The sequence below is a fragment of the Pleurodeles waltl genome, chromosome 9 (assembly GCF_031143425.1).
Source record: "Pleurodeles waltl isolate 20211129_DDA chromosome 9, aPleWal1.hap1.20221129, whole genome shotgun sequence".
NCBI lineage: Eukaryota > Metazoa > Chordata > Amphibia > Caudata > Salamandridae > Pleurodeles > Pleurodeles waltl.
Genome location: NC_090448.1, coordinates 331299837 through 331314165, shown reverse-complemented (window position 1 = coordinate 331314165; position 14329 = coordinate 331299837). Strand labels below are relative to the sequence as shown.

Sequence of the window (14329 nt, the reverse complement as noted above, 5' to 3'; positions counted from 1 at the left end):
TACACGGAAAGGACAGCTATGGATAGGCACAGGAAACAGGAAAGTAAAAGCAGAGCAACCCTTGTGTGAACAAACAGGAAACGGATTACCAGTGGACAAACACGCTGGGGTTGTACACAGAGTAAGGCGCAGAACCTCCCACAGTGACAGGGAATCTCAATGCCTCTGTGCAGTTTGCTCTTACAGATAGTCACCCTGCCAGCCCCATAGAAAGGAGGCAGCAGAAGTGATTCTGTCTCTGGACCCTAGAGCACAAACAAGGATAGTACTTACATACACAGGACACGCTCTTGTGGGTCCAGCTGGAAACACAGTGGCGATTCCTGAGAAAACAGCAATAGCACACTGTCACTGTTAGGCACGAAATACAACGTATAACACTGGACAAGGATGGGGGCTGGAATTGCCTCCTGGAAACCAGGAGCCAACCCCAGTACACAGGAGGACACGTATACACTGGTGAAGACTGATAGAACACTTACCAGACACAAAGAACCAAGAAGAAACAGAAACAGAAGGGAACAAACAAAGAGGCAGAGGCAAGAACTAGGAACAGGCTCAGGCTGAAGCAAAGGCGGGTCTAGGACTTGAAAACAGGGCGCAAACGTCTGGCTGGGACAGACAGAGACAGGACTGGGAAACTGAGAACAGGCTCTGGCTGGAACAGGCAAGGACAGGACTGGAATACAGGGAGTAGGAAATGAGCAGTAAACAGGACTGGGAAACAGAGAGAAGGTTCAGGCTGAAACAAGGCAGGAGCAGGGCAGAGAAACAGGGAGCAGGCTTTGGAAGAAACAAACAGGTACAAGGCTAAGAAGTAGGGAGCAGACTCTGGCTGGAACAATCAGGAGCAGGGCAGAGAAACAGGAAACAGGATCAGGCTGGAACAGAACAGGAACAAAACTGGAACACCATCCGACAAGGGGTCTGTAACACAAAGGAATTGAAGTCCGATGCACGACGGGGAGCTTGAGGAAATGGCTGCTTATAAGCAGTTCCAAGCTGGGCTGCACAGGAGAGGTTTCAGGTGTGTGTGGTTTCGGACACTTGCAAGTCCTGGAGGAGAGGATCCAGTGAAAAGGAGCACCTGGACTTCTCCCATTGAAAACAATGGGAAACAGAATCCGGGTTTTCCTGACTACCAAGCTGTGCATTATGGGATTTGCAGTCCCAAGAAGCAAATGTAGTCCTACACAAGTGTACCATGGAGAAAAGAGAAACAAACAGGAGTCAGCAAGGGACTCTAGATAGGTGTTCAAGGTGATTCCCAGGCTTCTGACAGTCCCCTTACAGCGCCCCCTGGAAATGGGATGACAGAGTCGTAACAGTATACCCCCTCCCACCAGTCTGCTCAAGAAGAGAAGGCGATCCTTTGGCTGAAAAAAGTTGAAGAGGAAAAGCCACAGCAAGAAAATCCAACCCCAACCTTGGTGGATAAGCTTACAGTCCTGCCATAGGTGAATATTCCAATGAGCAAAGCATGTATTAATACCCATATGGGCTCCAATGTCTTTCCTCTTTATTGTTCGAGTGATGCGGGAGGAGTGCATGGAGTTGGTTTCTGGTGAAGTGGATTCAGGAGCAAGGAGATCTGGAATGGCATTATGGGCGGTATTCTTTAGGACTTTAGTTTCCTGTTCAGTACTGTCTTCTTTGGAGGACATCATTGGCGTATTAGTAAGGTCTGTAACTCCTTCCGACAAGCAGGATATGTCTCTTTCTGCAACAGTATTTGCATTGATTGTGGTCTGAGGCTTGCAAAGCATAGAGACTTGGGAGACATGGGTAACTGGTGTTCTCAAGGTAAACATGAAAAAGTCAGAATTGTCTTTCATCTTGGATGACTTTGGAGTATCAAATTCAGGAGCAACAGGAGTTTTCATGTCTTTAGAAACTGGATTAACATCTGAAAATGTAGAAGTTCCACAAACTAATTCTTTAGGGTGATCTTCTGACAAGACTGAGATTTCTTCATTGCAAGTGCTCTGTGGTGTATTCGTGGTATCAGAAATGGTTTCTTTGCAAGGCGTTTCTACTACAGGTAGTTGATCTTCAGCTCTGTTAACACTGAAAGGTTGTTCTTTGAATTGAAATAGAACTGGAGTCTCTTCAGAAATCGCCTCTACATTATTATCTAAATCTTCAGCTTTAGCCTTTGAATTGATGATGGTTTCTTGCAATAAAACACTAAGAACAGTACTTATCATCAGATCTTCGAATACAAGATTCAAATTCAAGTCTTTAGTTTTAGTGGGAAGTATTACATCTTTCAGCACTTGAGCTTCGGTTTCAGATTGCTGGTTTTCAGGAGTCTTTAGTTTCAGGGACACAGCAGGTGACATTGGTGTGCCTGATTTTTCATCAAGATCAGATACCGGTAACTCTGAGATCTGTTCTTCACTAATCGTGGAGCTGGAAACAGGATACACATTGGCAGGGATCAGCAAGTCAGGGTCAGTGGTTGAGGCTGCAACTGTGTCCAGTTCTAGGTGAAGGATCTCATTTCTTATGACAGGCTGTTTAATTTCAGATTGCTGGCTTTCTTCCTTGTCTGAAATCTCCACGGTTTGCTTTGACACAGAAGAGATTTTTAAACTTTCTGAGAAGTCCATTACATTCTTAGTAATTGCGGGTATTTCTTCACGGTCAGAAAATTCCATTAGTTCACTTGAAACAGGAACTGTCTCTTCATTATCTGAAAATTCTATGATATTGTTTGAAAGGGCAGGAGTATCCCCACAATCTGAAAATTCTGGTGTGTGCGCCATTTGTACAGCACTATCTGCAGGTTTGTTCACTGCAAGGCAGGAACCACTGTCATCACTAGATTCAGATTCTTCAACACTGTTGCACAACTTGCCATTAATCTCCAGTAAAGTCATATCTTGGTTTCTTAAAGTGCAGCTATTAGAGTCTGCATCAGAACTCTCTTCTTCCTTTGGCTTTATTTGTTCTGATAGAGGGGCTGAGACACTTCCTTCTGAAGACTCTGATCCACCCTTTGAATCAAGAGGTGTCAAATCTCTCAGAGATTCAGTCAATTGTACAGGGATATTCTCTGGAAAACGACAAGCTGAGAGAGAGTCTGAAGAAGAGGCTGATATATTTATAACTGGAGCAGTCTTTTGACATTCATTCATAGCAGGGAAAATCTGCTTTATAGCAGTCTTTGGAGAGGCACATGAGGTAGCATACTGTTCTTTAAGCCAAAGCTGGTGATCATTTTCTTTTTTCAGGTTTTCAAATTGCCTTGTAGTAGTTTCCGCTCTGTTACTTCTTCTACTTTACAGATAAACAGAATGTCTGGTTCTGCCAACAGTGAAATATGCATTGATGAAAAGAGCCCACGGGCAAGATTTCTAGTGTATGTTATAACATATTCATCATAGAAGTCCAATATCTGCCTTTTAATCTGCCAAAACTGCTCTTTTAGTGTGTGTATGTCCATATTGTTTTCAAACCCACTCAGAATAGAAAAGGGTTTAGCAGAGCTTTTAGGGATTGAGACTGGTGTATTATCATCTAGTTTGGGAAGAGCACAAGCCTTATGAGTGGAACTAAGGAATCTCACAGTCTTTACTGATCCATTTGATACAGGTTCTATCCTGCTGACTTGAAAGCACTGAGTGACTGGTAGAGCTTTACAAGAGTCAGCACAACACTTGAAATTCTGAGAAACTGGGTTAGATGGGCTGAAGCACTCAACAGAAAACAAGGGAATCTCTAGTGTGGCTTCTTGGACAGTATCAGATTTCTTTGTTGTGGCAGAGTCCTGGAAGTGAACTTGGGATGCACTAGCATGAGGTGAGGAATTAACCGTCTTTTCTTGAGAGTAAATGTCTTGTGCAGAGGTAGCAAAAGCACTTCCACGGTTACGAACATTCTTACTGGCTTCAGCTAATAGATATTGCAAAAACTCATTATGTCCTTGTAATTCTTCTACAGACAGGGACTGGGGGTCATAGCCACAAATAACATAATAGTCTATCATTGAAAGATTAGCAAGCCACTCAGTATAGTACTGAACTTGCAAGTTATGGTTTTCTTTAACAAGTCTATCCTTTAAACAAAGCCCTTTTTTAGAGGTCTTCAGAGAATGTATAGGTTTAGAAAGGGGTGTCTTAACATGATAGGAAAGCTCATTAGGTTTGTGTGTGCCTTTACTGCCTGGGGAGCTTGAAATGTTTGGGTCGTGCATTCTGTCACGGTTTCGGGCGGGTCTGATCAGGACTTTAGTTGGGACACCCCTTGAGGTCACCGAATATCCTAAAGAGGTAGTACACTGGGGCAGAGGAGCAGCTAAAGGCATACACGGAAAGGACAGCTATGGATAGGCACAGGAAACAGGAAAGTAAAAGCAGAGCAACCCTTGTGTGAACAAACAGGAAACGGATTACCAGTGGACAAACACGCTGGGGTTGTACACAGAGTAAGGCGCAGAACCTCCCACAGTGACAGGGAATCTCAATGCCTCTGTGCAGTTTGCTCTTACAGATAGTCACCCTGCCAGCCCCATAGAAAGGAGGCAGCAGAAGTGATTCTGTCTCTGGACCCTAGAGCACAAACAAGGATAGTACTTACATACACAGGACACGCTCTTGTGGGTCCAGCTGGAAACACAGTGGCGATTCCTGAGAAAACAGCAATAGCACACTGTCACTGTTAGGCACGAAATACAACGTATAACACTGGACAAGGATGAGGGCTGGAATTGCCTCCTGGAAACCAGGAGCCAACCCCAGTACACAGGAGGACACGTATACACTGGTGAAGACTGATAGAACACTTACCAGACACAAAGAACCAAGAAGAAACAGAAACAGAAGGGAACAAACAAAGAGGCAGAGGCAAGAACTAGGAACAGGCTCAGGCTGAAGCAAAGGCGGGTCTAGGACTTGAAAACAGGGCGCAAACGTCTGGCTGGGACAGACAGAGACAGGACTGGGAAACTGAGAACAGGCTCTGGCTGGAACAGGCAAGGACAGGACTGGAATACAGGGAGTAGGAAATGAGCAGTAAACAGGACTGGGAAACAGAGAGAAGGTTCAGGCTGAAACAAGGCAGGAGCAGGGCAGAGAAACAGGGAGCAGGCTTTGGAAGAAACAAACAGGTACAAGGCTAAGAAGTAGGGAGCAGACTCTGGCTGGAACAATCAGGAGCAGGGCAGAGAAACAGGAAACAGGATCAGGCTGGAACAGAACAGGAACAAAACTGGAACACCATCCGACAAGGGGTCTGTAACACAAAGGAATTGAAGTCTGATGCACGACGGGGAGCTTGAGGAAATGGCTGCTTATAAGCAGTTCCAAGCTGGGCTGCACAGGAGAGGTTTCAGGTGTGTGTGGTTTCGGACACTTGCAAGTCCTGGAGGAGAGGTTCCAGTGAAAAGGAGCACCTGGACTTCTCCCATTGAAAACAATGGGAAACAGAATCCGGTTTTTCCTGACTACCAAGCTGTGCATTATGGGATTTGCAGTCCCAAGAAGCAAATGTAGTCCTACACAAGTGTACCATGGAGAAAAGAGAAACAAACAGGAGTCAGCAAGGGACTCTAGATAGGTGTTCAAGGTGATTCCCAGGCTTCTGACAGTCCCCTTACAGCGCCCCCTGGAAATGGGATGACAGTCGTAACAAGATATGAACAAGATTTACAGGTCGGCAGGATACTGTAAATAAGGTTTTGGCAAGGGAAGGGACAAATTCAAGCTGCATGGCCTAAAACAAATAAAGCCAGCAAATTGAAAGCAACAAATTGTGAGTTACAAACAACAAGGCCAATGGCAAGCAACGGGCAGAATGCATTCACAAGGAAGCACTATGAATTTACTTAAAGTGACAGCTGTGGGATACTTTGTGGGGAAAGTCCAGTATTTTAGACCATATCTTGCAGAGGTTTTGCTACATCAATCACCCAGGTGGTATGACAAGAAGACCTGGAGTGGTTTCCATGTTGGAGGATAGGTCTGTACACCCATTCTATCAATTTGCCACCATTTCCTATGGTACAGAGCTTCTGGCACACCTCTTGTAGGGTTAGTGCTAGGTAGCAGACATGAAATAGGGCATTTAATGATTATTTAAGGTGGTTGTAAGTAAGGAGTTGACCGGGGTGAAGATGGTAGTCTGCCACAAGGGTTTGGAAATTTAGTAGCTCACTGTTCAGAAACAAAGTCCCCAATTTTAAGACACCTGCAACATGCCACTGATAGAGTTGCTCTGAGCACAGCCATCTTGTGCGAGTGGGAAGGCTTAGCAAAGGTAGTGCAGGAGCATAGGGTTTCTTCGTGTCAGTGAGTTTACAGGTTCTGGCAAGGCAAGAGAAAGCCATGCATGATAACCCCGGATGGTGATCTATAGAATGGTCAGTAGGAAACGATGAGCAGTGCATTAAGCCTTCCTTAAAAGTCTTTACTGGTAAACCCCATCTCATGCAGGGAGGTGGGCAGAAAGCCAGTGAGCCACCCATTGGACATCTGCAGCTGAATAAAAGCATTCTAAGTCCAGAAGATCTAATCCACCCGCAGTCACAGTTAGCTTTAGAGTGGAAAGAGCTCCCAAATCAGATGTGTGGCCTATCTGAAGAAGGAATGAAGGAGGAGCAGGGGAAGGTTTGCAAAATAATACTATCATTGGGGTAGCACACCATCTTCACTAGTGCCACATGGCCTCTACAGAAAGCAGAAGAGAAGACCAAAAAGCAAACTGGGCTTGGAGGGACCGTTCGCTCTGCCGAGATTTTCATCCTGGAAATCAGTGTAAGAATGGTAGATATTAATCACTAGGTATCAAAAGGTAACTTGTTCCCAGTTCAATCTGAGATCTAATTGTGTATGAAGGCGAAAACAGTGCCATATGTTAATGAAACACGAATTAAATTTTAAAAATTTAAAATTTTGTTTGTGCAATTTACATCCCAAATATTTTGAAGATTGTATGTGTACTTGACACTTAGGGATAACCCAGATCTCTAGTTTGGCTTTTGCTCAATTTCAAAACCATATAAAGACATGGACTAAGCGGGCAATTGCCTTGCACAACCTTGCAAGGGGTCTGGCCCCTGCTCACCCTTCACAAGCACTAACAGCGAACCATTGCACCAGAAGAGTTTGCCAAGGTGGATGGGTGTTGATTATTCAACCACTTGACAGTGCCCCTTCTGTTTCGCTCCTGTGTGCAGACAACTCCCCAAGTACCCAATACCTTCAAATAGTCTTGGTGGACCCATCTTGTCTGATTTTAGGAATTGTCCCACCTTGTTCTTCTCTTCTTTATTTATCCAGTTGTTAGCAACAACCCTTTGAATTACTTGCCGTGGATCTCCCATTTGATCTCGATTTCATCCTACTCTTTTATTATCTTTGATTGGTAGTCCGGGCTCCCATTTCTGAGATAAATGTAGAGTCCCAAACATACACTCTAGTGCAGTGAGACTACAGACAAGTTATGGGTACATCACATCCTGTCATTAGGTGTGAGACTGTCACCCACACCATCTGCCCTGCCTCTTTAAAAAAAAAATAGGTTGAAAGTCCATGGGCGGTTGGGGTAAGCCAGATGTTTTTGTTCAATTTGTTTAAACTAGCATAAGGTTAATTACCTTAATGTTTCCCAAACTGTTTGCCAGGGGTTTTGAAATGTTCAGAAACATAATCAAAATGTTGCTGTTACTTTCTCTTCAGGAAAGATCGGGTAGATTTGGGTAGGGGTGATGGCCTTGCCGTGAAGGGCATTAATTTACTACTGAACAAGGACGTAATGTGACACCTGTCTGTAGCACACCAGGAGGCAATCACAAAAGGTCCACAGTGAATAAATAGTGCTATGTTGAAAAAGAGTACATAAATGCACTGACAACATAGTGAGGCATGGCCTCTCTTGCGTGTGTCTGTAAAACTGACGTTTGTTCTTGAATTTTTGTCCTGAATTTTGACCCTTTGTCCTGAATTTTTGTCCTGAATTTTGACCCTTTGTCCTGAATTTTTTACAGTCCTGTCCAGAATTTGCCTCAATCCCAGGTGGTCACCCTAATATCAACATCCACCAGACCCCCAGATCTGAAGCCCGCTGTTAAGCTACACCTAAATAGGCACAGTGCAACAATAAAACATGTATTTTTTCATTGCTATGATGTCAGAACAAGGAATAAACAAGTATCACAATCAATCATCATTGTAATGACTTATAAAAAGACTGCTATTTCACCCTTTCATTACTAGGGGTTTGGGCACCGGTGTGCGCTACTTTTTCTTTTTTTTTATATAAACAATTGTCATTTTCTTTTTTCGAACACATGTACCCCTTTCGTGTCTATTTTTTGCAGCCATAGAAACATCATGTTTTAATCAGCACATTGGTTCAAATCTCTATCAGTTTCGCATTGAAATCTGAAAACGTAATTAAAACATGGAGATACGTTTACTTAATTTTTTTTTTTTTTTTTTTTACAAATGTTCTTAACATTTTGCTGCATTTCTGACATGCACACATCTCGGGCGATAACTTAGGAAATGTTCGCCTGACTATCTGGAGGTTAGCAATTCTAAATTTTTATGGGTACACTGGGGGATGTAGTCTGGGCAAATATGTGATATTGGTACAGATCACTAAATTGTAGCAGAATGACTGCTTACGGTGAACTGTTCATATGAAGACAGATTTTAAATCCAATACTGTTCATAAATTATTAAAACTATATATTTTGTTGTATTTTGAAATTCTACACGACCAAAAGAATCAGTTGGTTCAAACCAGACTTCTATCGCCTTAGGTGGCTGGTTGGTAGACCACCCTGAACATGCCATTTGTCGGAATCGTGGCAGTTCTTTTAATTTCGTCCTCACGTAGGAGCACACACTTTTAAGGCTACACCCCGTCATTCTTCCTCAAGGTCTCCTGAAGGAGGCGTACCAGACGTATATGCTTTTTTCATAGGTTCATGGTGCCCACGTTCATTGGCTGGCCTGTAGATCGCAAGGAACATGGTGTTTGTCAGACTTTATGCATTGTTGTCCCAAACATGGGAATTGCCTTCTGTCTTCTTCATATAACTCTGCCAAAGGCTGACCTCCAAAGTTGTTCCTCTGAGCCTCCTGAGCATGGTAGTGTCAGATATGTATGGGTTTTAGATGGGCTGGAGTACGCACAGGCTTTACACTGGTTGCAGTGCGTGTTGTAAATTTCGGAAAAATATTTTAGCGAAATGCCTAGTTCACTAAAGGTGAATGAAAAAAGCTAAGTCAGTGCCCTCCGTTCCTACAGACATACCATGTTGAAAGCACCTGGGGCCACATGTATCAAAGCTTTTTGCATTCGCAAATGGTGGGAATGCCCGTTTGCGAATGCAAAAAGCCATTTCAGAATGTATTAAAGGCATTCTGAATGCAATTTTAAGGAATCGCTAAAATAGCGATTCCTTAAAATTGCAACCCTGTTTAGAGAGTCGCAAATTACGACTCTCTAAATAAGAAATCGCAAATAAGGAATCCTTATTTGCGATTTCTAAAGCACACAGAACAAGCAATTCCTTAATGCGAATTGGGCATTAAGGAATCGCTATTTACCACCAAGTTGAACTTGGTGGTAACCATGTGCAAATTTTAAAAATGCATTTAAAATGTACATCTAAAGCACACATGCCCTTTTGGCATGTGTGCACCTTACATGTTGTAAAAAAATATTTTGAGGTGCAGCAGAGGGGGCCTAAGGCCCCCAGCACCCTGGACTTTGCATTTCCAAAAATTGCGAATTCCAGTTAGGAATTTGCAATTTTGGAAATGCAAAAAATTCTCAAATATGCGAATGGGGGCCGGTATCGCAATTTGCGATTCGGTAATAGCATTTGCGATTTTTAAGAAATCGCTATTACCGAATCACAAATGTGATACATTGCAGTTAGTGAATCAGAAATAGCGATTTCTTAAAAATCGCTATTTCCGATTCGCAAAAGGCCTTTTTCATACATCTGGCCCCTGATCTTATCTGATCTTAGAAGTTTAGCAGGGCCAGGCCTGTTCAGCACCCTGATGGGTGAATGGCTGGGAATACCAGCTGCTGTAAGTTTTACATATTTTTTTTTTAGCTTCAGGTGATGTAGGTGGCACGTCTCACTTGCAACGGCCAGCACTAAAGTTGAATGAAAAACACTAAGGCTCCAAATGTGAGTGCCTTCAATACCTATGGCCATACCTCTCTGAAAGACTCTGATCTGAGAAGTCGGTACAGGTTGGTACCTGGACTGGAGACCACTTGGGAATACCAGGTGCTGCAGCCTCTTCATCTTTTTATTTTTATTTAAGTGAAGTAGATGCCATGTCTTGCTTGCAATTGCCAGCACTAAAGTTGAATGAAAAAAGCTTGGGCTCAAAATATCAGCCCCCTCAATACCTATTGCCAAACCACTCAGAAGGCTAGTGATGTTGTCTGATCTCAGAAGTTAAGCAGGAGGAGCATGGTTAGTACCAGGATGGGTGAGCTGGAAAGCTAACCACCTGGAAATTTCAGGTGATGTGAGCTTTTAATCTTTTTATGCTATAGGTGAAGTGGCTCCAAACATCAATGCCTTCAGTGACTAAGGCGGCCATACCACCCTGAAAGCATCTGATCTCAGACGTTTAGCAGGGCCGGGCCTGATTATTACCTGGGAGAATGCCTGGGAATGCCAGGTGCTGCAGCCTTTTCATGTTTTTTTTTTGCTTTAAATGAAGCAGGTGGCATGTCTCACTTCCAATGGGAAGCATTAAAGTAGAATGAAAAAAGCCAAGGCTCCAAACATTACTGCCCTCAATGCCTATGACCATGCTACACTAAAAGCACCTTATTTTGAATGAGATTGCACGTTAGTCAGGGATGGGCATGGTTAGTAACTGCATGGGGGACTGCCTGAAAATACTATGGGGCTTAGGTACAAGCCCATGGCACCACAATAACTGTAATTTATATTTTTTACACTAATGTGGCATTAAGGAGGCCATTTCCCTGCACCATATTTACAAAGTGGAATAATGCATGCATTTCACCTCTTAGTAACCCCTTGGGCCACATTGTGTTTGTGCCAGGCATAATGTATACAAGGGTTGCGTTCCCATGCAGGGAGGCCTGTAAAAATGGCACAGGGAAATTTACAAGCTTTGCGCCATATTTAGTGTCATTTTTAATGTCTGTCAGGCAAGTGTTAAAGTGACACTGCCATTGTTTTCAATAGACCTCCTTTGACTGCAGTATTAGCACCATTATTTGTGGTACAAATACTGCAAAGCACCAAAATACATCACAAATATTTTACACTATTGTCCTAATGTGCTCCGTGGTGCACCGTATTGTAAATACTGCACAAACATGGTGTCGTTAAGGGGGGGGCACAGGGCGACGCAAGAAAAGTGGCACATCAGGACTCATGCACCACTTTCTTGTAAATATGCCCCTGTGTTATGTAGGCTTTTCATCTTTTTTTTTTTTTAGTTTTTGCTTTAGGGAAGTGGGTGGCATCTCTTGCTTGTAAAGACAATCACTAAAGTTGAATGAAAAAAGTAAAGGCTCCAAATGTTATTACCTTCAATACCTATGGACATGCCACCTTGAAATCATCTGATCTTAGAAATTAAATTAAATAGGGTTGGGCCTGGTTAGTACATGGATGGGAGACTGCCTGGGAATCTCAGGTGCTGTAGGTTTTTTCTTTTTTTTTCTTTTTGCTTTAGGCAAAGTGGGAAGCATGTCTAGTTTGCTATGGCTAGCACTAACGTTGAATGAAAAAAGCTAAGGCTCCAAGCTTCAGTGCCCTCAATGCCTAGTGGCATACCACCCTGAAAGCTCCTGATCTCCATGGTGAAGCAGGGTCAGGCTGGTTTAGTACCTGGATAAGAAACTGCATGCAGATACCAGGTGCTTTTATATATGGTGAAAAGCAAAAAGAACAGATAATGGACTGAATGCTTAACAATGCAAACATTCACCCCCTGTCACATTGATCTGGGTTCTATCCGTCGTTTTTTTGCCCACCACATCACCCCAGTTTAGACCTAGCCATGTGCAAATCAGTCTTGATGCTGTTCTCCATGGGAAGAGACCAGCCCAAACTGCCAAGCCAGGTCCATCCTGGATAGGAATCAAGCATCCCGGGACCAGTTTTGGGGTATCACCCCTCATCAGCCAGGCTAACTTGAATCCTTTGGTGCAGTGAGAACGGAACCCATGACTGGGTGAAGTGGATAGCATGTCTTGTTTGCTACGGCCAGCTCTAAAGTCAAGTAAAGAAGCTAAGGCTCCAAAAATCAGTGCATTCAATGCCAACGGCCACGCCACGCTGAAAACCTCTCATCTCAGAAGTTAAGCAGATTTTGACCTGTTTGGTATGTGAATGGAAGAACACGTGGGACTACCAGGTGCTGAAGGCTTTTCAATTTTTGTTTGCTTTAGGTAAAGTGGGTGGCCTGTCTCTCTTGCAATGGCCAGCACTAAAGTTGAATGCTGTACCACCCTAAAAGCATCTGATCTCAGAGGTTTAGCAGGTGGGGACCTGATTACTACCTGTATGGAAGACTGCCTGGGAAAAACATGTGCTGCAGCCTTTTCGTCTTTCCCTTTTTTTTTCTTTAGGTGAACTGGGTGGCATGCCTTGCTTTCAATGCCCATACACTAATGTAGAATGAAAAAGCTAAAGCTCCATACATTAGTACCATCACTACCTACAGCCATACCATTCTGAAAGCACCTGATATTGTATGATATCCAAAGATAAGCAAGGTTGGGCCTGGTTAGTACCTTGATGGGAGACTGCCTGGGAATATCAGATGCTGCAGCTTTTCATATTTTTTGTATTTTTTCTTTAGGTGAAGTAGGAAGCATGGCCCTCATTAAAACATTGGCGGTAAATCCCGCTTAGTGCCGTGCAGAAGACCGCCAACACACCGCTGCGGCCGCGGAAATCCGCTACAGCTATTATGACCCACAGGCTGGAATCCGCCAAAGCCTAGACACCCACACAAGTCCGCCACACCAAAGGTCAGTGATAAACTGGTGATAACAAAACCTCCACCATCACACCAACAGGAATACGTCCACACTATCATGGCCCAGAATCCACGCAGTGGTCTTTCAACCGCGGTATTCCATTGGCGGTACACACCGCCGCACTCATAATACACACACATTTACAAAACACAACCACATTGGACAATTCGAAATACACATACCTGATACACATATACACGCCACTCCCACACACCCAAACCAATATATAACACACACCCACATCACCCACAAATCCCTACGACAAAAATTGAGAAAGAAGCAGAGAGAGAGAGACACCACCATCAACAAACTAGCATCCACAGGCACACAACACCATCACTCACACAACATCCACGCACCTCACACAACACACACAAACATATCCCCTCACACATCACAACACACACCACCTCACACATCACCCACACCACACCATGGCACCACAAAGACACCCCAGGTTCTCTGAGGAGGAGCTCAGGGTCATGGTGGAGGAAATCGTCCGGGTAGAGCCACAGCTATTCAGATCACAGGTGCAGCACACTTCCATTGCTAGGAAGATGGAGCTATGGCGCAGAATCGTAGACAGGGTCAACGCAGTGGGACAGCATCCAAGAACACGGGATGACATCAGGTAGAGATGGAACGACCTACATGGGAAGGTGCGTTCCGTGGTCTCAAGACACCAGATTGCAGTACAGAGGACTGGCAGTGGAACCCCACCTCCTCCCCCACAACTAACAACATGGGAGGAGCAGGTCTTGGCTGTACTGCATCCTGAGAGCCTCGCAGGAGTAGCAGGAGTAATGGACTCTGGTAAGTCAAATCTTAACTATTACATTCCCCACCCTACCTGCATGCTATCACATCCCATCACTCCAAAACCTCAGTGAGGAGGCTATTGACCTCCTGAGATCCCTCACTGCTGGACAGTCTACCATTCTGAATGCCATCCAGGGTGTAGAGAGGCAGTTGCAACAAACAAATGCATACCTGGAGGGCATTCATTCTGGCCAGGCAGCCCAACAGCGAGCATTTCAGGCTCTGTCCTCTGCACTGATGGCATCCATTGTCCCTGTGTCCAGCCTCCCCCCTCCAACCTCCTCCACCCAGACCAAATCCCCTGTACCTCAGCCTATCCCAAGCACACCATCAGACCAGCATGCACACACCTCAACAAACAAGGGTGGCTCAGGCAAACATAAGCACCACACATCCCACAGGCACTCAGACAAGCATCATACCCATGCAGACATACCAACATCCCCTGCCTCCACTGTGTCCCCCTCCTCCACGTTTCCCTCCTCCCTCCCTGTCTCGTCTC

At 44.3% G+C, this 14329-nt stretch overlaps 1 protein-coding gene across 1 annotated transcript in view; it reads right to left on the bottom strand.

The window, feature by feature from the left end:
• The window catches only part of LOC138259642 (acylamino-acid-releasing enzyme-like), a 256897-nt gene that overhangs the window by 44223 nt on the left and 198345 nt on the right, over positions 1-14329 (bottom strand). The window lies entirely within an intron of this gene.